The 25,636-nt window shown below is 43.0% G+C and overlaps 1 pseudogene; it reads right to left on the bottom strand.

Moving 5' to 3' along the window:
* Window positions 1-2,422: 2,422 nt before the first annotated feature.
* Window positions 2,423-25,636, bottom strand: part of LOC144371858 (acyl-coenzyme A oxidase-like protein) — a 199,913-nt pseudogene continuing 176,699 nt past the window's right edge.

The following is a 25,636-nucleotide window of genomic DNA, read 5'->3' as shown; positions in this document are numbered from 1 at the left end:
TTAATTAGGGTAGGCCCTAATTCAATATGACTGTGGTGTCCTCATAAGAAGAGACACCAGGGGTGCAAATGCACAAAGGGACAGTCATGAGGAGTAACAACAGGACAGCAACCTGCAAGTCAAGGAGATAGGCCTCAGGGAAACCAACTCTGGACCTCAACCCTGGACTTCCAGCTCCCAGAACTGTGAGAAAATAAATTCCCAGTGTTTAAGGCCGTCAGCCTGTGGCACTTTGCTAAGGCAGCCTGACCTGACTGAGACACCAACTTTCTGAAAATATCTTGTTATTACCTAATATGTATTTACTCATCTTCTTTTCAAAAGTATATTTGAAAATTATTCTTGTGATATATATGCCAATGTATATACAGCCATTATATTTGCTTCTATTCAGAATGTCTGTACTTAGATTTGTTTCTAATCTCTGACAGTAGGCACTTTTACTGAGAGGATTGACACCTCTTTTATTTCACATTGTAACCCATTCTAAACCTAATCCCTACCTTCCAAGGGTGGGAGCTGGAGGGATTTCTGCCTTTCCAGGATGGAAATGAATCAAAGCTTCCTCTCCATGGTTTACTGTGGACTGAACCCAGAGATCATGTTGTAATGAAGTGTAGTTTTCAAGGAATTACCAGATCAATGCAGTCCCAGATCAAAGCACTAATCTTCCAGGGCCAGGGAGTGGGCTACTATACTGAGCCAAATTAGAGACAAAGGCACAATTAATGGGAAGCAGATTGGGAATCAATCCTGGAGTAGTTCTCCAGCCAAGGATCAGCAGTGGGAACTCCTGAAGCAGCTCTGAGGACGCGCTTTCTGGGCTGTTTTTTGCAACCCCTCTGATTATACGAACTTCTGGCCACTTATTTATCTTCTTTGCTTCGTCTTCCATGGTGATTTGAAAAATGAGTATCCTGTGTTCAGTATTCATGTTAGTTTTCAATTTAATGAAATATGTACTTTAATGTGAGTTCCTCTAATATCACAGTCAGAATAAAACAAGACCTTTCAACTACCCTGTGATTAAAATAAGAAATTCAGCATGTCTTCACTTTACTTTTCCTCTTACCTTTAAAAATAGGATAGATCCAATCTATTGCACAACCAGTTACTCAAGTTTTTTTTTTAATTCATTATTTAAAAAAATTCTTTAGCATCTATACTAATTTTGTCATTATTTAAAAAAACACATATATTGAAACTTATTATTGATTTGATTTTGGTTCTTTTAAATGTCCTATGGAGTAGGTTTTTGAGTAATTTTCTAGAAAAGCCATGTGAATGAAACTGCGTCTGATCACTCTTTTTGAGTAAATTATCACTCTCAGTCTGTTGCTTATATGATATTCTCTGTTCTGGATTTCAGGGTTTTTCCATTAACATCTGGGATGTTTATACACTAAGGAAATATTTTCCATTATGGCTGTGATGATCGTCTCTGCTCCCTTCGTCTGGACATTTCAGGGTACGTGCCACCCCTAGGCAGGCTCTGCCGCAGTTTCACTCTGCGTCTATTTTCTTCTCTTGCTGTTTTAGCTCTGGCTCTCCTACAGTCTCGGGAAGCTAGTTTACATATTGCCTTTTCTTTTTTCTTTCATTCTTTCTTTTTCTTTATTTTTCTTCTTTTTTTTTTTTTTTTGATACCAGAGACTGAATCTAGGGGTATTTAACCACTGAGCCACATCTCAAGCCTGTTTTTATTTTTTATTTACAGACAGGGTCTCACTAAGTTTCTTAGGTCCTCGGTAAGTTGCTGAGGCTGGCTTTGAATTTGCAATCCTCCTGCCTCGGCCTCCAGAGCTGGGATTACAGGTCTGCTCCACCATACCCAGCTACCCTTGCCCTTTCTCTATTGTTATACGAACTTCTGCCACTTATTCATCTTCTTTGATTTGTCTTCCATGTACTTCTCCAAGTACAGCATATTTGCTTTGATTAAATTCTTCTCTAATATTTGGCTGGTTCCATGTGTGATAAGGCCAGGGGACATGCAGCCACTTGCACCCATCTGATTGTGCCCTTGTGGTCTGGCAGAGCCTCAGCTCAAATGGATGCCTGGAGGGCAAACTGATTTACAAGCCCAAAGCCCTGCTTCCAACAGGTTCTCACCCAGTGTGACTCTGTTCCCCTAGGAACCATGGCTGCTTCCAGGACTCTTCTGCCTCTAGAGTATTTTCTGAGAGCACACCCGTCCCCAGGCATCGCCTACCCTCTCCTTCCTACCCTCTCTGTGCTTGGAAAACAGACAGTGTAATTGATATATAAAGAGAGGAACCAGAGCAGGAGAGTTGCTGGCACCCAATTCTGACCCCTGGGTACCTGATTCCTGTGCCGAGGGAGAGAAGCAGCCTGATTCTGGCTACAGCATGCTAAGCCCTGGACACAGAGCCAAGACAGACGTCGGGTGAGCAAAGCCTTCTCCTAGGGTCTCCTGGCTATTTATGCTGGGGCAGAGGACAACTGGACATTGCTGGGTGGGGTGACCTTTCCTCAGGCCAACCCTGCCAGTACTGCACATGGTGGATATTCCCTCTGGATTCCCACCAGCGCTTATACAAAGGACGATGCTTCTCAGATTCATAGGAAAAAGGGTGCGTGAAACTAAGACGATGCTAATCTTTACGTTAACTGATAAACCTTTCCCTCCAGAGAGCAATATATTTGTCATTCGTGTGGAACAATGAGTTTTCAATTCAATAAGGGTTTAAAAAATCACCCCACTCGCCACCTCCCAGGGCAGCCGAATGAGGCTGGTAGATGGACCGTAAAAGACACGCAGGGGTTAAACAGGGGCGCTGGCTCCAGAGCCCAGGCTGCCCGAGCTGGCCCTTTCCAAGCCTGTAATTAAGCTGACTCAGCCTCTGCTAAATTTAGCAGCTAGCTCAGCAGCTAGGAGGGCCTCAAACACGAGTCAAAAGGAAGAAATACAACATGACTGATCTTTACCTTGTAATAAATTCTGGCCACCAAACACCGCTGAAGAACCCTCTCGCGGAAATTCACAGCCTTCAACAGAAAAGCGAGGTTACCAATCGAGTCGGTGTTAAATGCCAGGAAACTGGAAGACAAATACAATGGCCATCGTTATTATTTTGGTTTCACCAAAGGATTTCATTTGAAAGAAATCGTGTTTTCCATTTTTTTTCCTTCCCCGCGGAGAGAGCAGTGTAAACACACATTCTCTCCCGTCCCTTCTCTCACTTACTGTACATGCACTTCTTTTTAGTATTTTTCTGTAAATGGTTGGTTCTAGTTTATTCTACATTTTTGTTTTGTGGTATAGAGGTTATTTGGTTTTCTGTTCTTACTGTTAACTATGTGTTATAAGTAATGTTCAATATTTGGTATAGTCTATATTAACAGCTACATAATTTATATCAGGTGATAATATATTCAATTATTGATAAGTAAATATCGAAATTGAATATGAACAATCAAATATATATGTCTAGGCCACAAAGCATAACATTTATAAAATACATTACATATCAGGATCTGTGATAAGTATTGGCTGCTAATTTTTTGATAGTATAAAAATTCTCAGATGTGGAAATTATTATCAACTTACAGCTTGTTATGGTTTGGATATGAGGTGGCCCCCAAAAGCTCCTGTGTGAGACAATGCAAGAAGGTTTAGAAGAGAAATAATTGGGTTATGAGACCCTTAACCGAATCAGTGAGTTAATCCCCTGATAGGGATTACTGGGTGGTAACTGTGGGCAGGTGGGGTGTGGGGGAGGAGGTGGGTCACTGGGATGTGCCTTTGAGGTATATATTTTGTTGTAGCAAGGAGAGCTCTCTCTCTCTCTCTCTCTCTCTCTCTCTCTCTCTCTCTCTCTCTCTCTCTCTCTCTGTTTCCTGGTGCCATGTTCCTCCAACATGCTCTTCCAACTTGATGTCCTACCTTACCTCCAGCCCCAAGGATGGAGTCGGCCATCTACAGACTGAGACCTCTAAACCGTAAACCCTCAAATAAACTTTTCCTCCTTAAAATTGTCCTTGTCAGGTCTTTTGTTCACAGCAGAATAAAAAAAAAAAAGAAAGAAAAAAAAGCTGACTAGAACATATCTCAAGAAACTGAGGCTCAGAAATATGGAGTAACCTGCTGAGAGCACAAAGGCAGGACACCATCAAGCTCGGCTCTGTCCTGGGGAGCACCAGTATTTGAGGGAGAGGAGCCCTCCAGGGCTTGGGCAAGGGCAAGTTAATGATTCATGGTGTAACTGTCAGCAGGGCATGGTGGCACATGCCTGTAATACCAGCAACTCAGGAGGCTGAGGCAGGAGGAATGCAAGTTCAAAGCCAGCTTCAGCAACTTAGTGAGGCCCTAAGAAACTTAGCAAAGGACCCTGTCTCAAAATAAAATATAAAAAAAAGAGCTGGGCTGTGGGGCTGTGGGGCTGTGGAGCTCTTATTGAGCACTCCTTGGTTCAATCCCTGATACCAAAAAAAGAAATAAAAAAGAATGATGTTACTATCTTCATCAGGTAGTAATTTCCACTCTCCCCATTTGGCAAATTAAGAAACTGAGTCACAGGGAGTTAAAAGGTTTAACCACAAATAGACTCAAAACTGTCACCCCATGAGCTTTTGCCTTTCAACTCTGCCTTTTGGGCTAATTTTGTGGCTCTCCCCCTGAACCTTTCAGGTAACGTCTATAGAAAGGTAAGGGGTTAGTTCACGTAGGATCCCCAGAGCACAGCCACATCTGTCCCTCCTTTCTCCCACATCCTGGGGAAGTAATTATTATTATAGTACCCAAATAACTTAGGTTCCCAGTCATTAAAAATTAAAGACTCAAGTAGCTGTTGTTGACAATCAGAGGCAGGAGAGAAACTGCAAGAAGCACTTCTGAGACACTTTTGATATAGTGCTTAGGAGAATGCCAAATCCTGAATTAATAATCACCCATTTAGACAGGGAAGGCAAGTAGAAGTTATTTATGTGCAGCTATCAGGAAATTCAAATTACTGTTTGTGAATGCTTATTTTGAATCTGGGCTTCAGACGGTTGAGTTTCTGCTTGTCTATTTCTCAGAAGGCAGAAAGAACTCTTAGTTAATTGAAAAGCAGGCTTTAGTCTTTCTGGGACTGTCACTATGAGACCTGGAGGCTGTCAGTGCTGTTGTTAGGACTGCCTTTGTGTCTTGGGATGCTTGCTGCACGCCAGCATTTGCCGACCTGAGGTTACAAACTGCTGTGTGACAGGCTCTCGCCTACCGGGCCCTCAGAGTCCCGTGTCAGGCCCAACCACATATGCAGCCCTAGGAACTCATCTAGTGTGAAAAATAGGAATATAGCTAAAGGCAACCTCCTCGTCACTGTGTTTTATAAGGAGGTGAAATGACTCTATATTTAAATAAAATTTAGATTATATGCAAATGCATATTATGGGTCATGAGGGAAATGCAAATGAAAGCCACAGTGAGGTCGAAATATACATATACCAGGATGACTAATGACACGGACGTCCAATGTCGCTAGGGATGTAGAGACTGGAGACTCACACGTCTGCCATGGTAAAGCCCTTCAGGAGAAATTGTCTCTCCATTTCTCATACAGCTAAACAAATACCTATGCCATGAACTAGTGATTCCACACCTATTTGCCCAAGAGAGACAAAACAAGTGTTCACAGAGGCTTATTGGAGAATATCCATGGCTGTTCTACTTACTGTACTGGAACACCTAGTGGGAACATTTCAGGTGTCTACTCATCATGAGAGAATAGGAAACAAATCCCAGAGAATCATGAAGTAAAATACCACTCCTCAGCAACAAAAAGGAACAAACACACGTGATACCATAGAGAATCTCCAAAAGGATCTTGCGGGGTTCCTGAGCCCACCGCAAAGGAGGTCAGACTCTATGTTCCCCTTATGTGAACTTCTAGGACAGGAAAATCTCAAGTGCGATGGGAAAATATCAGAGTGATGACTTCATTTGGAGTGGTGGTCATTGACTGAGAGGTAAAGAGAGAACTTTCTGGAGTGATCAGTGATGGACTAGCCCTTAACAGGAGTGTTGGTTCCAGAGAGGTGTGCATTTATCAAAACTCAGTGAATGCAGAACAGATGTACATTTCATTGCATGTAAATTTTCTGCAGAAGAACAAAGAGAACCACAGCCAAATGTTGAACTGGAGTGAATGATGTTCCTGCTGGATTATTTAGAGATCTGGCCATGCCTGCAGTTTACCTTGAAATGCGTCAAAAGGAGAAGGAGAATGGACACAGGAGCCAGGGACTGATGCATGGAGAGATAGTCATGTGCTGCATGAGGACAATTCAGCCAATGACAGACTGCCTAGCAGATGGTCCCTTAGCATCAGTGGAGCTGATTCCTGTGGCCTAGTGACACCACAGCCATCATAAGTCTGCAGCACATCACTCAAGTGTGTGGGGACACTGGTGTAAACACATGTGCTGCCTCCCGGTCCTTTGAAAGCACATGTTACCATGTGCAGTACCCAATCTTGGATCCTGGTGGGAAACCTCTGGTCCTGGCTTACGGACTTGCTGTCTGGGTGCACCATGGAAAGTCAGCTGCTGCGTGTGTGCGAGTCCCACCAGCAGGGGCGTCCTGCCTCTCACTGCCCCAAGGCCACTGCTAGGTCCAGACCTACAAAAGGTTCACACAGTGCCCCGCTATGTTCACACTATGGCAAGGCTGCCAGCTGCCGTGTTTCTCAGTGCATGTCCGTGTCATCGAGTGGCACGTGACTGTGTATGTGTGATGGTGGTTTGGCAAGAACAGTAGTATGCTCTCAGTAGCTTCTCTGTGACAGGTTCCCCCCAACACCCAGTGAAAGACACATTGTAAAAGCCTTTCAACTTTGCTGAATATTTGAAAATATTCATAATATGGAAAGGCCCAGGAGTGCAGGACAGGATCTTGACTTTGCTCAACACTCACCACCTCTTTGAGATCCCTGGGCTGGTGAGAGCAGTGAGGAGGACAGTGGCAGGCTCCCTGGGGACAGTGGGAGGCTGCACTCCCTGGGATGAGCAGGGGTGGAGTGGCACTGTCTGCAGAGCCAGGGACTGCCCCTCACAGGTGCCAAGTAGCACCTGGTCTCATGGGGCCTTTCTAGGACAACGACTAATCCCCTCACAGCCCAAATGAGGGGTAGCCTTGGGTGGCCCTGCAAAGGGCTGCTCACTTGGAGGGGTTTCAGAGTACAGAAGCTCTCGGCCACCTTTCTTCATTCTCACGGCACATGGGCACTTCTCCTGAGCTTTGTCACTGTGATGGATATCCTGCTGCTCTATGGGGGTGCATGCTCCGGGGAAGCTGAGAGCCCAGATCCTGCTGTGTCCAAGTGTGGGGCAGTGGCCAGTGGCAGAGAGAGCTGGAAAAGTGTCCATGACAATTCCTTCCTTCACGTAAAAATCAGGGTAAGTAAAGTGTGGAGATTTAAGTAGATAAGCACAGGGGGAGTGAATGAGCAGGACCCGGATGTGTGGGGGAGCCATGTGTACTGTTTTGGAGGTTAATAACTGAGACAAAAATAAATGGGTTAGAACTTTCCAAATATTTACAATTGGAATACTGCCTTTGGCACATCTCAAATCTGTCCTGGAAAACTTTGCTAGGAATATAGATTTGCATATGTGTGAGAGTATGTCGTGCTTTCCAAATAATGGAAACAAGCCCTTCTCTGCTCTCTGGAAAAGAAATGAAAGAGCAGATGATTTGTGACTAGTTGGGGAACAAGTTTCCTGAAAGGAAGAAACCAACTCTGCTGGAGAACTGTGCGAGTCCTTTGACTCCTCCTACACTGGAAAATTTTCAACCTAATAAGTTGGAGAGAAAACCATCGGTGCTATACAATGCCCACTCAGGGCTAGACATATTTAAAAAGATGCACCAAGTTGCTTCAGTGTGCGACAACCAATTGAGACATAAAGCTAACAGAAACTTCAGCAAAATAGTCCAGGGATGTGGGAACTCGTGTTTTCAAGCTTTAAGATAAACCATGGTTGGAATAAACAGAAACCTGAGCAGCAACTTTTTAAATAGAAAGAAGAGAAGGGACTACGGATTTCTAAATTTCACTTCACCCCCATGGTTACAAAAAGTCCCATATAAACATTTATTGTATTTTCCATGTTTTTAATCAGGACTGCATTATGGTATTGTCTCATGAATAGATCCTCTGGAAATTAGCTCAATACATTGGGATTGAGAGAGTAATCATTTTTTATTTGCTCCCAAATAAAAAATAATATATTTTTAAAAATCCACAAAAGAAACACATTAAGCTCTCCAAAAGTAGAATAAAAGAGATGACATATTTATAGATGTAAAAAGATGAAATAGACAACAAGGTACAAAGAGAGGATCGACAAAGGGAACAGTTGGTGGTGTGAAAAATAATAATAATAGTAACAATAAACCAACACTCATCTGGTGATACTGAGCAGCACCAGCAGAGAAGGGAGAAGGTGTAGGAGATAATTCTATGGAGGACAAAGGGGACGAAGCCACAGATCCAGCACAAGTTCAAAGGATAATCAGAATAGTATGAAAACCCTTGCACCAAGTGGATAAATTCCCAGTAAAGTACAATTACTAAAACTTACACAAGAGGAAAAGACTAAACAGTTCTAAAATAATGAAATGAATTAAATTGATAGTTTAAAATATTCCCCCAAGTGCAGATCATTTTCAAATAATTGAATTCTTCCACAGAATGAGAAACCACTCCCAAACTAGCTCCAGGAGACTAGTAAAACCTTGACACAATCTAAACCAGGGACGTTGAAGAACGGAAAATTATGAGCCAATAAGTATAAAACTGCTCCCATTCGAATAAGCCAAGCCCCAGGAACGTGAAGATGATAACCCAGCCTGAGAAAGCCAAGGATCTCCCCAGAATGTCAGAGTAGTTCAGCACCAGGAGACTGACAGGTCATTTATCAAATTAACAGAATACAGAAAGGTAGGTTCATTTCATTAGATGCAAACTCATTTGAAAAATTCATCATCTAGTAATAATGCAAATGTGTTAAAAATAAGAAATGGAGCTTCTTTAGGATAACAAGTGTGTCTAGCAAAAGCTCCAGCCAACATTTTTAACAGTGAAACTCATCTTTTTAAACCAGGAACTAGACAAACAAATAATTTCTCTGTCTACTTCTACTCCAATTGCACCAAAGTTCCTGGCCTTGCAGTAAGATGTGAAAAGGATAAAAGAAAAACAACTAAAAAGGAAGAAATAGAAAATCATGATTTGCAAATGATATGATTGCCTGTGTGTGGGGGGAAACAAAGAATCTAGATACATTTAGAAGAAAATTTTTACAGTCAGATTTATTTAGAAAAGCCAGCTGCAGACAGTCATGGTAGAACTTGCCTATAATCCCAGTAGCTCTGGAGGCTGAGGCAGGAAGGTTACAAATTCAAAGCCAGCCTTAGCAACTTGGAAAGGCCCTATGTCAAAATAAAAACTAAACAAATAAAAAGGGCTGGGGATGTGGCTCAGTGGCTAAGTGCCCCTGGGTTCAATCCAGGGTACCAAAAAAAGAAAGAGAGAGAGAGAGAAGAGAGAGAGAGAGAGAGAGAGAGAGAGAGAGAGAGAGAGAAAGAAAGAGAGAGAGAGGAGGAGGAGGTGAAGGAGGAGAAGAAGAATGAAAGAAAAGCCAACTGCAACAGCAAAAATAGAATTTAAAAAATTCTCTTAACAACAACAAAACAATGATAAATCTATCAAAAGGGAGCTGGGGTTGTGGCTCAGTGGTAGAGCACTTGCCGAGCATGCATGAAACACTGGGTTTGATCCCAGCACCACATAAAAACAAACAAAATAAAGGTATTGTGTCCATCTACAACTGAAAAAAAATTTTAAAGATAAATATTTTAAAAAATCTATCAGAGGATATACTATGTATGGGTAAAATTGTACAACCCTAGAAGATTCTTAGAAGATTAAAATCTTTGAGAAAAAATATCTGTTTTATTTACAAAATAAATAAGAAAAGTATTTACATGCCAAATTTTCTGCAAATCCATAGATTGAATACATTTCAAGGAAAATTTTAGCAAGTTTTCAAAACTGTGGTAAAATAAACATGTGGAAGCATTTGTCATGTTAATCATTTTGGTGGATCCTTCATTCCTTTCTAGGACTTTGTCACTCTAAACTGAAGCCTGGATCCATTAAATAATGGCTATGCATCTCTCTTAGCCCCTATAATCAATTTTCTGTCTTTGTTAATTTGAGTACTCTGGGTACTTCATACATGTTTTAGTAATCTTTTTTGCTGCTGTGACTAACAGACCCGACCAGAACAATTGTGGAGGAGGAAAAGTTCATTTAGGGGCTCACAGTTTCAGGGGTCTGAATCCATAGGCAGCTGTCTCAATTCCTCAGGGCTCGAGGTGAACCTCATGGCAGAAGGGTGTGGTGGAGGGAAGCAGCTCACATGATAATCAGAAATGGGGGGGGGTAGATTCCACTTGCCAGATACAAAATATATACCCAAAGGCACACTCCGATGATACTCCCTCCTCCAGCTACATCCTACTACATTCAGGTACCACTTAGTTCATCCTGTCAGGGCATTTTTACTGATTGGGTTAAGGCTCCCATAACACAACCATTTCTCCTCTAAACTTTGCTTTGTCTCACACATGAGCTTCTGGGGGACACCTTACATCCAACTATGATAATATACATTCATTCTTACAACACTGCCTTTAGTATATAAGACTGTTGTTTTCTTTTGGAGGAATTTGACAAACTGATATCAATAGCTATAGGGAAATACAAAATTCTAAATACGTAATTTATATGTGTGTGTGTGTGTGTGTGTGTGTGTGTGTGTGCCTATAGGGAAATACATAATTCTAAGTTGTATTTCAGCTATAATAATGGAGTAATATTTTATCATAAAGACAGGGTAATTATAACCTGTTTGTTGGGTCAAAAATATACAAACTCTCTCTAGGAACAAAATAACCCCCAAATGGACTCCCACATGTGTGGAAATTTAACAAATGCCAGAGTAAGAAAAGTATTTACATGTTAAATTTTCTGCAAATCCATAGATTGAATACATTTCAAGGAAAATTTTAGCAAGTTTGTATTGCCAATAACTAGGATAGGATGGTTAGTTTATTAAATGGTACTGGAACAACAAACAACTCCGAAAATTGAGAAAAAAAATAGAATTAGATCCCTTCCTCAAAGCACATACAAAATTTTCCAATGAATTCAGGAATTAAACATGAAATGTGAAACTCTCAAGACTTAAAAAAATTAATATTTCATGACAATAAAGAAAGTGTTGAATATCAAAGAAAAGGATGAATTATAGTTTAAAAATTTATAATCTTAACTTAAATTGTTATAATTCAGGAATTTGCATTCATCCAAAGATACCACAAAGAAAGTATAAGAAAAGCCACTAACTGGGTTGTAGCATCTATAGTGACATAGAAAAAAGAACCCCTCAGAATCACTAAGATGAGACATACACACACAAAATAGAAAAAAAAATGGATAAAAACATGAAGAGGCATTTCACCAAAGAAGAAAAACATAAGGAAAATGAAGAGGGGGAAAACACGGTATGCCTTAGAAGTAATAAGGAAAATGCGATTTAAAATCCTGATAGGAGATCATTTTTTATGTTGCATTGAGAAAACTTAGGAAATCTTTTAAGATCAAGTGCTGAGGAGAATCAGCTGTGGCTCTACAGAATGTGTGCTTCGGGCAGGAGGGTAGACTTGTAGAACCACTTTGAAAAATACCTTGTCACTGTCTAGTTAAGTTGAAGATTGGCATATTCCACAATAGCAAGCCCACTTCTGGGTGATATCTACCCTAGAGGAATGTTTTTCAAACAACAGGTTGCAAATCACGGATGGGCCATGAAATCCATTTAAAAGATTGATATCCAGTGTTCTAAAAAATAAAATTTAAAAACACCAGACAGTAACATGAGTAGCAGGACAGGCACTGTTTCCTGGAAAGTTTGCTTCAGTTGTCTGGGATGGAGGGCTCTGGGTGTTGTGATGATTGAAATGCATTTTTGACTCTAGATCATGTCAACTACGTTTGAAAGCCCTGTACAAACTCTTGTGGGTTCCCCAGAAAACATAAGCAAGATTTTTTTGTAACAACTTTGTGCAAAATATCAAAATGTTGCTTACACCTAAAGGTCCGCAAATACTGGAGATTAGAATGGATTAGCCAATTACGGTATATACATATGATGGACTATTTGGGGATGATATGACACTTCTTGGCCACATATAACAACTTGGATAAACCTTAGAAACAAAATATTGAGTGAAAACAGGAAGTCCCTGATATAGCATATATTATGCCTTATCTTTAGAGCTTACAGACAATGCTAAGACAAAAAAACTGATTAAAATGATAAAAGCATCCTGAAATCATGTATCCTGCTTGTGGCGTCAAATTCCAGCTCTGCCATTCATTAGCCATGCAACCATGAGCAAATACTTAACCTCCGTGCCTCAGTTTCCTCATTGATGAAATGAAAATAAAAACCTACTTAATGCGGCTTGAGGGTTAAAACCTATAATGCGTTAGGAGCAGTGGGTGTATAAGAAAGAAGGTGCATGAGGAGAAAGAAGAAAATCAGCATTGTCTGAATTCTTATGATGGTCAGAGGTTGCAAAAGCATTCAATTTACATATTCACATTTTTGTGTACATTAGATAGTAAAAAATTTCAAACCAGAGTAAGTTGGGCATGTCAAGATTTTGCAAACTTAGGTTGGATAATAAGATATTGAAGGCAGGTGACAAGGACACCCTGAGTGATATACATACCTGGTCCTCAGCTTGTCACTCACAGACGCCACCCAGCTCCAGAGCAGGCCAGCGAGTGGTTGGTCTTTGTGCTGTTTGGTGTATTGAGCCAGCAGTTCCCGGGCCACCACCTGTGCAGAGTTCAGTCATGCTCAGAAAGGTAGAGAGGCCAGAGTGCCTATAAATACTGCCGCTGGATAAGGCAGTTTCCCTATGAGCAACTCCTTGGAAGGAATCAAGAGCAAGACCCCTTCCTTCCAGGGACCTCCAGTGCCCATGGCAAATGCCTTGTGTTTACCCACCACTCCGATTCCCCCCACGGCTGATTTCTAACTAGCTCGGCCTCCTGCCTGCCTCAGCCTCAACATTGGTCCTGGAACCAAATACTTTCACTGACATGTCGGATGAAAGCTGCCTGCCTTCTGCAGATCAGATGGCCAGTCTGTTCTCTTCTTTGCCTTTGACATTCTCTGGTTAATTAGGCCTTTAGAGAATAATATTAAAATGTCCAAATTAAGCCATCTCTACTGCCCCTGCCCCATCAGCAGCTTTAAAGATATAATTCGGGCCTAAAATACTGCATGGATTTTGTTCAAAGAAGTCTGTGGCTCACTCACTGACAGATTGACACAAGTGAGGCTATCTTGACCCAGCTGCCCGCAACCAGCCTCCCCAACAGCCCGCAACCAGCCTCCCCAACAGCCCGCAACCAGCCTCCCCAACAGCCAGCCCAGCCCAAACTGCTGGTGTTCTGTGACTATGCGCTAACAAACTGTTGTTTCAAAGTACTAAGTTTGGGGTGATTTATTAACTAATCAGTAGAGTGCTAGTTCGTTCTCTTTTGGTTATTATTTTTAAAATTTCCCTTATTCACTGAATAAATGGTTTTACAGAAATTATATAAAATTTTATATATGCTATCATTTAATAGTATATCATGTGATATTTTGGGGTATTTTGCATTGCTATATAGGATTCTGCTTAGCTGTTTAATAGCTATATAGTATTCTTTGTTTGAATAAATCATGCTAATTAAAAATTTCCCATTCAGTAAGACACTTAGGTTCTTTCCAATTTTACACTGTCAATAACCTTGACATCAATATATCCAGATAAACAGCAGGCTAGTGAGAGCCCAGGCCTGACGCAGTGACACGGAGGCTGTCAGGCTCTCCAGTCCCAGGGTCATGGAAGGATTAACTCCCCTCCCCATGAAGATACAGATGTTTCTGGCTATTCTCTCCTTTCCTGTTTCCATGGAAACCTGCAACGTCCCTGCTGCCAAGGGTCCTTAGGCCTGGGCTTCGGTCTGCATTTGAGGTTGCCTTGGTAATCCTGTGTATGGAGGCAGGCACGGGAATGTCTTACCGTGATTTTTCTTTTTGCTTTATTATAAATTATGTCTCTTTGATTTCTTTGAAGTATTGCCTCGAATTCTGAAAATTATGTCTCTAGATGGATTTTATGATCCATGATTTCATTTCAGGATAGTAAAGGGAGTGTTATTAGGTATCTCTGGTAATGCATTAGATCCCATGGGATTGCGCGTCACTGAATTACGCATCAAAGAATAGGAACATTTTTATGGTTGTTGCTATACAAAATAAGTGTGAAAATCAAACACTGCCAACAGTGGGGAAAGTAAGAAAAGGAACAAACTTGAACTAGGGCTGAAATTAACATGATTTGGCAGTCAAGTTCAGCTTCACTAATTTCTCACCAGGATTGACACGTCCACTTCTTTGTTCCTGCTAATCTATTAGGTGTATAATGCTCCAACCCTTCTCTCTCTATTAAAAAAAACCTCCATAAAAGCAACCTCATTCCAAGCATTGAGCAATGGCTTTCTCTGATTTCTATCCTCCATAGTTTTCTCTCATTCCATTTTTCTTGGTAGCAATTGCTGCTACCTGAGGACACAGCACCACTTCTTTGCTGGTGTGTGGTCTACCTGCCACCCAGAAGCTAAGCACTGAGAGGGCCAAGTGTCCCTCCTTGTATCCCCAGACAGGCACCACAGAGTTGGGAGCTGAGGAGTCTGCTTCCTGTTTTCAGAATCTCATCTAGTACATTCCCTCCCTTAAAATCTCCCTCGTGGTCATTTCCACCTTTCTGATTTAAGCAACTTAAATTGGGAAAATTAGCTCACTCCAACTAGTATTAAAATTAGAATGACATAACAATCAAGTTCAGGTGCTAAATTTGAGAGAAGCTGGGTCCTGGCCTACATGACAAGATAACCCATTGGGGGTGCTTGCTTCTTTTTTAGGTCATGAGACAAGCCAACGTAATTTTTAAGAAGAGGTGTTTTCTGCTGTCGAGGCCCTATCATAAAAGGTAAGTGATTGAAACCATCAGTTACCATGAGGTTTGTGGGTTGCCATCTCTAGACCCAGGACTTTGACAAACTACAAGGAGGAGGCAAAGATAGATCAGGGAGCATCTAGACAGAGCTTGCAATGAAGAGGCATTTGTTTTTCACCTTTTAGATATATTACTGAATATAGCATTGTAGCATACTGGTTGTACACACACACACATATGTATGTATATATGTGTATGTGTGTGTGTATATATACACACACATACATACATACAAACACATATGTGTGTGTATGTTAACTTTCTATTTTAAATAATCAGATTTACCAGAAGTTGCAAAATTAAAATATTACAGAGATATTCTCTCTAGCCACCACCACCTAGATTCCACCAAAAGTGATCTTCTATATAACAAAAGTGATTGTCAAAACCAGGAAACTCACTACCATTTTTATTCATGGGATCTTTTAGTTGTAGTCAAGATTTCATGAGTTAAAATGAACCTCCGAGTAAGTCCTTTTTAAAAATGAAACGTCAGTTTTTTTGCAGTGATTACATCCTGAGCAAAGTCAGGGGTCTAGGGCATGCCGGATTTCCTTGAGACGACCTGGGATGCGCTTTCTCTCGTGGGGGCGTGCGGTTTGGGGGATGCCTCTGCAGCTGTTTCTATGGTTTTCTGGTCCTGAACTCTTCATTTTCTGGTCTATCTGCTCAGAAGCCCTTTCTTTTCTTTTAAATTTTATTTATTTATTTATTTTTACTTATAGGTGGATACATTATCTTTATTTATTTTTATGTGGTGCTGAGGATCGAACCCAATGCCTTACACATGGTAGGTGAGTGCTTTACCTCTGAGCCACAACCTCAGCCTGATGGAGCCCTTTCTTTAAGAGAACGAGAGGCCACCTGAGCAACGAGAACAGCCACCACCTTCTCTTGTAAGGAAGGCCCCATCTGCAGGAGAAATCAAGTTCATCTGTAGCTTACATTTGGAAGCGATGAGTGTGGCAACTGTGTAGAACGATGACATCAGAAGCCCACGTTCATAATCAATGTCACATTCATCATGCAGCATGGACTGTGTAACACCAATAAAAGTGGTTTTAAGTCAAATCGCTTTTCAAGACATCTAGGAGGCAACCAGCATTTCTACACTAAATATTCCCCTGATTTATGCCAGGTACAGTGAGACTTGGATTAAGAAGTCCAACAAGGGCTGGGCACGGTGGTGCACACCTGTAATCCCAGTAGCTGGGGAGGCTGAGACAGGAAGATTGCAAGTTCAAAGGCAGCCTCAGCAAAAGCAAGGCACTAAGCAACTATGAGACGCTGTCTCTAAATAAAACACAAAATAGAGCTGGGAAAGTGACTCAGTGGTCAAGTGCCCCTGAGTTCAATCCCCAGTACCACCCCCCCCAAAACAAAAAAGTCCAACAAGGAGAGTTTTCTTCCAAGGCTGAAACAGGACCAGCTACATAATTGGGGACCCCATACAAAATTAAAATGGGGAGCCTTTTGTTAAAAAAATGATTGAGCATTTCCAGACTGTGAGGACAGAACAGTCAACTGAGCAGGGGCCTGAGCAGCGGCACAAGGCCGGCCCTGTCCTGGGGACTCCAATGAGATTGCCACAGTAAACACAGGACACCTTAGTAATATTTGGGCAGCCAAATATTGAACATGACATACACTAATAAATTATTTGTTGTTTACCTGAAATAAGAATGTCTTAGGTTGTCTATATTTTTATTTGCAGTATCTGGAACAATGAAGGCAGGCCAGGGGCCATCCAGGGATGCAAAAATCAAAAAAACACCAAGAGGCACGATTCTCCAGAACCCAATTTAGAGTTAATTTCTCTTAGATGCTGGGTATCCCAAGGAAACAGTTCATAGAAGAGAATATTTAAAAATTCCATAGAAAGAAGGGACAAGAGAAGGGGTGAGGAAGAAGAGGAAGAGGAAGGGGGAGGGGGAGGAGGGGAGAGAAAAGAGCCCAGGAGAAGAGAAGAAAGACTACTTTAACTTATAAACCAACATGTCTGATGCTCCGAGTAATCGCTGGGCCTTAAACATAGATTTCATTTTTAAACAAAGGAAAAAAATGTTTAGGCCCAGAAAAATTTATACATAGTTCAACTGAATTTAAGAGTGGTTAGTTTTTTGTTGCTATTTTTAGTTAAATCTGGACCCAATTTAACTTATCTTTTCAATTTTTATTCCCAATTGGACAATGAAAGTGTTTTCTTTGGGGGTTTTCTTCCTTTGTTTTGCTACATTTATGAAGCACCTACTGTGTATAGGCACTCTTGAGCGTGTACTAAGGCTGAGCTGTGTTCCAACTCTTTAGATGGATGGAATAACTAATTTAACCCTGTGACAACTTTGGGGAGCTAATAGAGTCACCCTGTGGCCCACAAGAGACAGCTCAGGGCTAAAAGTTAAGCAGGATCAGCACAGCCAAGAAGTGGAAGGGCTGGGACTTAAACCCAGAGTCCATGCTCTTAATAATCCTACACCTAAACTGCACCTACTATATGCCAGGCTCGGTACTGGTCACTGGGATATGAAGAGAAGGCAGGGACAGACAGCGGCTGGGCAGACAGGCAGGAATAGAGAGCTCCACATGTTCGTGCCACGGTAACAGGTAAAGCCAAAGTGCAGCAGGCACAGAGGGGCAGCAAGGGGAGGACCTGCCTTCAGGGCTGAACTTGAAAGGCACAGAGGCTGACATGGAGGGCGGGAGGCTACTAGATGGGCCACCTCTGCTGTCTCTTGTTAGAGTTACTTTTTATTTTTTTTCCTGTCATAACGAAGTTTTAGGGAACACACCACCGGGCCTGCTCATTTCACTGGGTGATGGCTGCTTTCCTGCTGCGGGGCAGACTTAAGTGGTTGCAAGGAGCCCATGGCTAGCACCCACGAAGCTCTCCCCCACCCATATTTTATTGGTGCATTGTAGTTATGCGTGAGGGTGGGGTTTGTTGACCCTTGTTAGTTATAGCTTTTGACCTACAGAATCTGTACACACCACAAAGTGGTCGTGGCTTCATGTCTCTAGGTCCGGAGGAGAGGCTGGTAGCAGCAGACCATGGGGACAGACGTTCTTCCAGCTCCTTGTCCCTTCCTTGGGTCTCTTCTCCCCTCCGTTCCCCATCCACACACCTGGACCCCATTCAGCAGTCCTCCTGCCACAGCCGGGCTCTCTCCCTCAGCACCGCCGCGTAGCACTTGGCTCCCCTGCTTAGAACTTGACCCGGCTAGTTCATGGGGCACAGGGGCTTGAGCCCTGGTGTCTAGCAGAAGCTAAAATTGCGTTCAGTGTGGAGGAAAGAACTAGTAATCTAGTGCCACAAACAGCCTTAATTGTGCCCCTACTATGTGCTAAGCATGCTATGGGAGTGATTATGATACAGGGGTCCACTTTATGCTTGGAATATAGCCCTCGCTGCTCTGGCACTGCGACTTATCTCTCCCTCCCTCCCTATCTTTCACTCCCTGATTTCTGGAAAAAACAGGATCAGCTTTCTTCTCCATCCTAGGCAGAGTGATCTGTCCTTGAGCACACACTCACCACAGGAACCCACGTAATTCAGGGAGGGCACCAGAAATCTCAGAAATGACTCTCTTCCAAATTAACAAGTGAATTACACTCCAACAGAAAACACTGGAATGTAGCCTTTGAGTCACCTCTTTTAAAGCCCCCTGCTCCCCCTGTTGGAAGGGCAGAATCATAGCCTCTGGGGCAGGAGCACCCTGTGGTTCTCCCTTGCTAGCAAAGCCTTTTTCTTAAAACTGCGTCCATAACTGATGCCAATCCAGTAATGAAAACAGGTTTTGAGAAAAAAGGAAAAAGAAGGTTTATTGATTTGCCAGCAAAGGAGAAACACAGGGGACTCCTGTCCCAAAGCCTGTGATTCTGCCCATCAGCAGGAACAGGGGCTTTTACAGAGGTGATTCGGAGAAAATAAGATTAGGGAGGAGAAGATCAGGGAAATGAAGATCAGGGAGGAGAATTTTAGAGAAAAGAATATCAGAGATGATCAGGGAGGAGATCAGGAAGGAAAAGTTTAGGGAAAAGAAGATCAGAGAGGAGGTTTGGGAAAACGAAAAAAAAAAGTATAAGTTTCAAAGCCATAGTCATATAGTATCAAGTGAACCCCTGCCACGTGTCCTTGTTATTAGAGTGGCATCAGGAACAAAGAGCAAACTTTGGGTAATAATTACTGAAACCCTGGGAGGCGCAATGATGCCTCCATCTTGCAGATGCAGGCTGTTGCCCTCAGAGGCTAGCCTTGCCTGGGACTTCAAGGTTAGTCAGTGTGGGTGACGCCACGTCCTTCCTCCAGCACCTCTGCAGCCTCCTGGAGGGACCAGCCTGGGGACTGCCAGTTACTAGAAGCAATCCCCCATGCGTGCTCTGGACCTGAGGAAGGATGGAAACTTGTGAGCCCACTCGTGGTTCTTGCCTCTCCCCAGGGGGCACCAAACCCTCCACAGGTTTCTAGGGCCAAGTTGTCCAGAGTAGAAACACTGAGAAGAGTTAGCAGTCGGTAAAGGGCATGTACTTACTGGGTGCGAGACTCATCCCTCCCCACAGATGAGTTCTGTTTGATCTCCAGGCTCCCTCTGGACCCTTAGTTATTTCCCATTAAAAATAGTGTGCTCACCTTCTCTTGGAAAAATGGAAATTCTGGGAATCTGAACCCGTTTCCCTCAAGGCAGCTGCTGGTGGAGCTGGAGGGGGTGAGGACCCTCTGTTTGTTCAGGTACTCTCTGTTCTCTGAGCCTCCCAGGACTGCCACAGTAATCTAGGGCCCTGCCTAGCCCAGGAGGCAAGTGATTTGGTGGCCCTGATGTGGGCCTCTTCCAAGGTCCCATACAGCCCCTAAGAGAAGCCTGGAGTGAGCCCCTGCCCCAGCCCTGCCCCTCGCCATCACCTACCCTGATGAATGGCCCGAGCCCAGCACAGGGGCTGCTCCAGAGCACAACTACCCTCCAACCTCCCACCAAAGATATGGAAAATGTGTGGCACTCACCCAGCCGCCTACACAGTTGGCACCAGAAATCTCTGAAATGACCCCAAGGTCTCCCCTGAAGCCCCGTCTTTCCCCAGGGCTTGCAGCATCTACTCTGAGACACAGATCCAAAAAGCACTCCAGGGTCAGTTCAGTGGAATTGACCTCTGAAAAGAAGCTTGGGCCTGAAGGACAGATGGGCCACCGAGCTTGACTGGGGTCATCGAGCTTGACTGGGGTCACCGAGCTTGACTGGGGTCACCATGGAGGGCCATGGAGGACCACAGGTGTTCTGGTGGTTTTATCCATGTTACTGGGACGTTACACACTGACCACAGGTCCCCACTGAACTCCCAAGACTGATGTGCGCAGGTGGTTTCCCAACCCCCAGCCACCCCCGTCTCCCCCCTGCTCCTTCCCTCCCCACTCTCCCTCACTTCCAGCAAGTTCCCCGGGGTGCATGAAGTGCCAGTCCCCTCCTTACTCCCAAGCCCTGGCCGCGGTCACAACACCATCTAACTGCTCAGGGCAGTTGGAATAGATGTTCCTAGAGCACTTTAAAAAAAGTTATTATTGAAAAGAAAAAGTAACTAAAATTTTAAATCTACAACAAAATAAATAAATGGCAATGAGGAACACATTAAAAAATAAATCCTATGAAGTTTTCTGCAACTTGAGTAACTCAGAAAGCCCTCCCCAAGGAGGAAAACCCTCCCCCGTATTGACTGAAGTTGTTTCAAATTAATGTTACTTAAACATGTTCAAATACAAACCCAGATATAAACACCTTGTGTTTATAACTCTTGTTCAACTATAAACTATGAAATTAAATACAAGTGAAACTACAAACCAAGTGAGATTCAGATTAACAGTCCTAATAGTGGATGGCAGGCTGCCCCACACCAGGCCTAGCCTGCTCTTTGCGGGTCCCTGGGGTGGTGCTGGCTCTGTGCTGGGGACACGACTCCCTCCACCACTCCTCTCCGTGGCCTTGCCACCCGCCCTCCAGCAGCACATCCTACCATCCAGTGCCTTTCACTGGGCACACTTTTTTATGGTTCTATAAAATCTACATTCCCCCCCTCATTGGCTCCAGGTGATCAAGTTGATGTTATTTGGTGCCAACAGCTTATAGATACATAGTCCCCCTTATCCACAGTCTCACTTCCCAAGCTTCAGTTCCCCATGGTGAGCTATGGTCTAAAAACATCAGATGGAAAATTCTAGTAATAAACAGTTCCAATTAAATAACTTCTATTAAAGTATTTCTATCATTTCATTATTTTTAGTTATTATTATTGCTGTTACTGGGCCTAACATATAAATGAAGCTTTCTCATAGGTGTGTACGTAGGAGAACAAGCAGTATACACAGGATTAGCACTGCGCGTGGTTCAGGCACCAGCTGGGGGTCTTGGAAGGCAGCCCCTTGGATAAAGGGGGACAACTGTACAAAGACCAAGGCTGGAAGCCCCTCCGAGGTCCTGGTTACTAGGCTATTATCCCAATGAAAACCCCCTTTTAGACAATTTCTGCTTAGATCAGCATCAGAATTAAAACACACAATTAATGCATTTTTGTCAAGAACTCATGTTTGCCAGTTTGCACAGCAATGCAATCTCATTTGATCTCGTGGCCAAACTCAGAATTTGTACGGAAAAGGAAGGCATCGCTCTGAGAAGCTAGGAGAAGTAAAGATAAACAAGTGGCCCAGATTCAGAAGGTTCCCTTTTTCCGAAAGCTCACACATGGAGGCCCTGAAGGGAGCTTTAAATATTTAGATGCAGCCACATCTGGTTTTGAAAAAACTTAGTGTCAGCTCTGCATAGGGGTCAATGGATTCAGAAAAACAGAATGTCTGCTCAAACCACCTTGGTCAGCTTTTTAAAGACAATCCCAAAGTCCACCCAAATTCCCAAATTGAATATTCACATTGTAGAAATGCTTTCAATCAATTCTCTCCCCCAAACAGATTTTCAAGCCCCCTCTTCCCGCATTTGCCATGCCGCTGCCCTGGCTGGGCACCGCTGCTCTCAGACAGCTAGACCTCAGTCCCTAGTGCTTGTGGCTGCCCTGTCCCCCTCCGTACCCTGCGTCAACCTCATCACCACCCAGGGCTCTGTCTGCCCTTGAGCCTCCTTCCACACACCTCTGGCCTCCGCCTAATTTTTTCCTGCTATCACTACAGGTACTTCAGGGTGTCACTTCCCACCCAGGTCCTAGGGAAGGTCCCTTGAACTCTTCTCTGGCTCTGCTGGCTTAGGCAGGTCCTCGGGCCTCCAGAAGGCCTGGGGACGAGGGAGGTTGCTGATCTTCCAGGGTGCAGAGCTGTCCCCCAGCCCCATGGCCCTCTGAAGCTCCGCCCTGAGGAGCTGGGCAGGCTCCCTGGCCAGGCGTCTGGGTGCCCTGACCTTCATGCCCCTCTGTGGTCCCAGGCACCTGCACGGCCTTCCCTCTGGCATCTCAACATCTCCACCTGCTGATCAGTGAGGCTCACCTGCAGCCAGAGGGCTGCGGAGAATGTTCTCTCAGAACTGCTGTGCGGGCCCTTCCTGCTGCAGAGGGAACCTGAGTCCTCCAGCTCAAGGTCCTGCCTCATTTATTGCCATCACCAGACTGGTCCTGGGGCTCATTCCAGGTGCCAGTGTCCTGCTTGTCACGGGAGAACTTTGGCACTCCCCAGTGGTGGAGTGTTTAGACTGGAAGACAAGTGTGTGTGTGTGTGTGTGTGTGTGTGTGTGTGTGTCTGTTGTGTGGTGTGTGTGTCTTGTGTGGTATGTGGTGTGTATGTGTGTGGTGTGTGGTGTGTGTGTGTTGTGTGGTGTGGTGTGTGTGGTGTATGTGTGTGTTGCATTACTTTGTCCTCTGGGACAGGATTTCTCTTCTTTGTTACTCCTCATTCCTTCTCCCTCCCCTACTTCATATTAAGAAAGATGCTATGTTTTAATGGCTTCAAATCCACTGATTTTAAAAATTCAAAACCAAATTAAATGGTGGGTCACAAGTAAAAAGTGTCCTGGCCAGGCCCTTGCCTCCAGCACCCCTTCCAGTTTTCAGTAGGTGTTTTCCTAGAAGCAGCAGAGGGTCAAGGTTCTTGCACCCTGTTTTAGTTTGCTCTGTGGTTGCAGCAGTTGGGTTTTTAAAATTTATTTATTTGTTCTAATCAGTTATACATGACAGTGCTATTCGATTCATTGTACACAAACGGAGCACAATTTTTGACTTCTGGTTGTATCCAAAGTAAGGTCACAACATTCGTGCAATCATACATGTACCTAGGGTGATAAATATCTGTCTCATTCCACCATCTTTCCTACCCCTTATCCCTTTTCCACCTCCCCTTTGTCCCATTCATCCCATGCCCCCCCACCCCATTATGGATGAGCATCCATTTATCAGAGAAATCATTTGGCCTTTGGTTTTTGGAGACTGGTTTACTTTGCTTAGCATAATATTCTCTAACTCCATTCATTTACCTGCAATGCCATAATTTTATTCTCTTTTATTGCTAAGTAATATTCATATTACTTAGCAATAAACACCACAGTTTCTTTATTTATTGAAGGGCATTATAGGTTGGTTCCAGTTTAGAGAACATTGATGTGGCTGTGTCACTGTAGTATGCTGTTTTTAAGTCCTTTGGGTATAGACCAAGGAGGGGGACAGCTGGGTTACACAGTGGAGCAGCTGTTTTTGAGAGCTTCTGTTTTTCCTGGAGTCCTGGTGGGCTTTTCTTTCTTTTATTTCAAGAAGAGACATGCATTTTTTCCATCACCCCACCACCATCTTCCTGTTTCCTAATCATGCTAAGTGCTCAATGGAAACCACTTCCTCCTCAGGCCATGCTCCTGACCTCTGAGCCTTCCGGGTCTAATTTGGACTCACGGTTTTCTGCTGCCCTGTGCCCACCATCCAGGTGTTTCTTTATGCAGACTCTTCTTGGGTCAGCTTCAGAAAGCATCTTGTCTCTTAAATTCTTCATTCCTTCTGCACATGGATGTCCAATTTTCCCAGCGCCATTTATCAAAGAGACTGTCCCTTCTCCAGGGTCTGGTTTGGCCACCTTTGCTGAGGATCAGTTGGCTGAAGACGTGGGGTTATTTTGGTATCTCTATGCTGTTCCAGGGCCTGTGTGTCATTTTTATCCTATTCCCATGCTGCTTTAGCTGCTGTGCTCTGTGGATGTACTGACCTCATCAGGTGCTGTGAGGCCTTCACCTTTGTGCTTTTGTTCACGATGGCTTGGGTTGGGCTTCCATATGAATTGAAGCATTGTTTTTTTTTTCTAGTTCTGTGAAAAACTTTATTGATATTTTGATGCAGATTTCACTGAGTCTGTGAATTTTTTTGAATAGCATGGACATTTTAACAATATTAATTTTGCTAATCCATGAATGTGGGAAGATTTTTCTTTTCTGTGTGTTTCTTCTTCTTTTTCTTTCATCAGTGTTTTGGAATTTTCATATTGTGAATGAAATTGCTTCAAGATTTCTTTTTCAGCAATCTTGTTATTAGTGTATCAAATGCTACTTATTTTTGTATGTACTGCAGCTTTGCTGAATTTATTTATTAATTCTAATAATCTTCTGGTGAAGCCTTTAGTTTTTTTTCTATGTATAGAATCATATCATCTACAGAGATAATTTGACCCCCATCTCTCACTCTGTATAAAAATCAACTCAAAATGGATCAAAAACCTAACTGCAAGTCCTAAAACTACTATATGAAAACAGAGGGGAAAGACTTCAAGACATTGGTATAGGCAATGATATTTTTTTAATGTAACCCTAAAAGCAGAGGAATCAAAAGGAAAAATAGAGAAATGGGATTACGTCAAATTAGATACCTTCTGTACAGCGAAAGTAACAGCCAACAAAGTGTAGAAACAACCTATAGAGCCAGAGAAAATAATTTCTATTCATCAGAACAAGGAGTAATAGCCATGATTAAAAATGGACAAAACATTTGAATAAACACTTCTCAAAGAAAGAAATAAAAATGGCCAGCAAATACATGAAAAATGCTCAATGTCATGAGCCTCCAGGAATGCAAATCAAAACTGCCGTGAGATACCATCTCACCCAGCTAGAATGGCTGCTATCAAAAAATTTAAAAAATATATGGATATGGAGAAAAAAGAACGCTCTCACACTGTTGGTGAGGATGTAAATGAGATCACCCACTACAGAGAACAGCATGAAGGTTCTTTAAAAGTTTAAGAATGTATCTACCATATGATCCAATGTCCCTCTTCTGGGTACATATCCAAAGGACATGAAATCAGCATACCAAAAACATAACTGTACACCCATACTTATGGCTGCACTGTTCATAACTAAAATATGGAATCAGTCTATGTGACCATCAATGGATAAATGGATTGTGTATGCGAGCGTGCAAGCACACACACACACACACACACACACACATACACAGGAATAATTTTCATCATTAAAGAAGATGAAAACTATCATTTGTAACAAAATGGATGGGACTAAAGAGCATTATATT

This window comes from Ictidomys tridecemlineatus, chromosome Y (assembly GCF_052094955.1).
Source record: "Ictidomys tridecemlineatus isolate mIctTri1 chromosome Y, mIctTri1.hap1, whole genome shotgun sequence".
Lineage (NCBI taxonomy): Eukaryota > Metazoa > Chordata > Mammalia > Rodentia > Sciuridae > Ictidomys > Ictidomys tridecemlineatus.
Note: the sequence above shows the minus strand (reverse complement) of the source record. Positions and strands in the feature narration are given on the sequence as shown.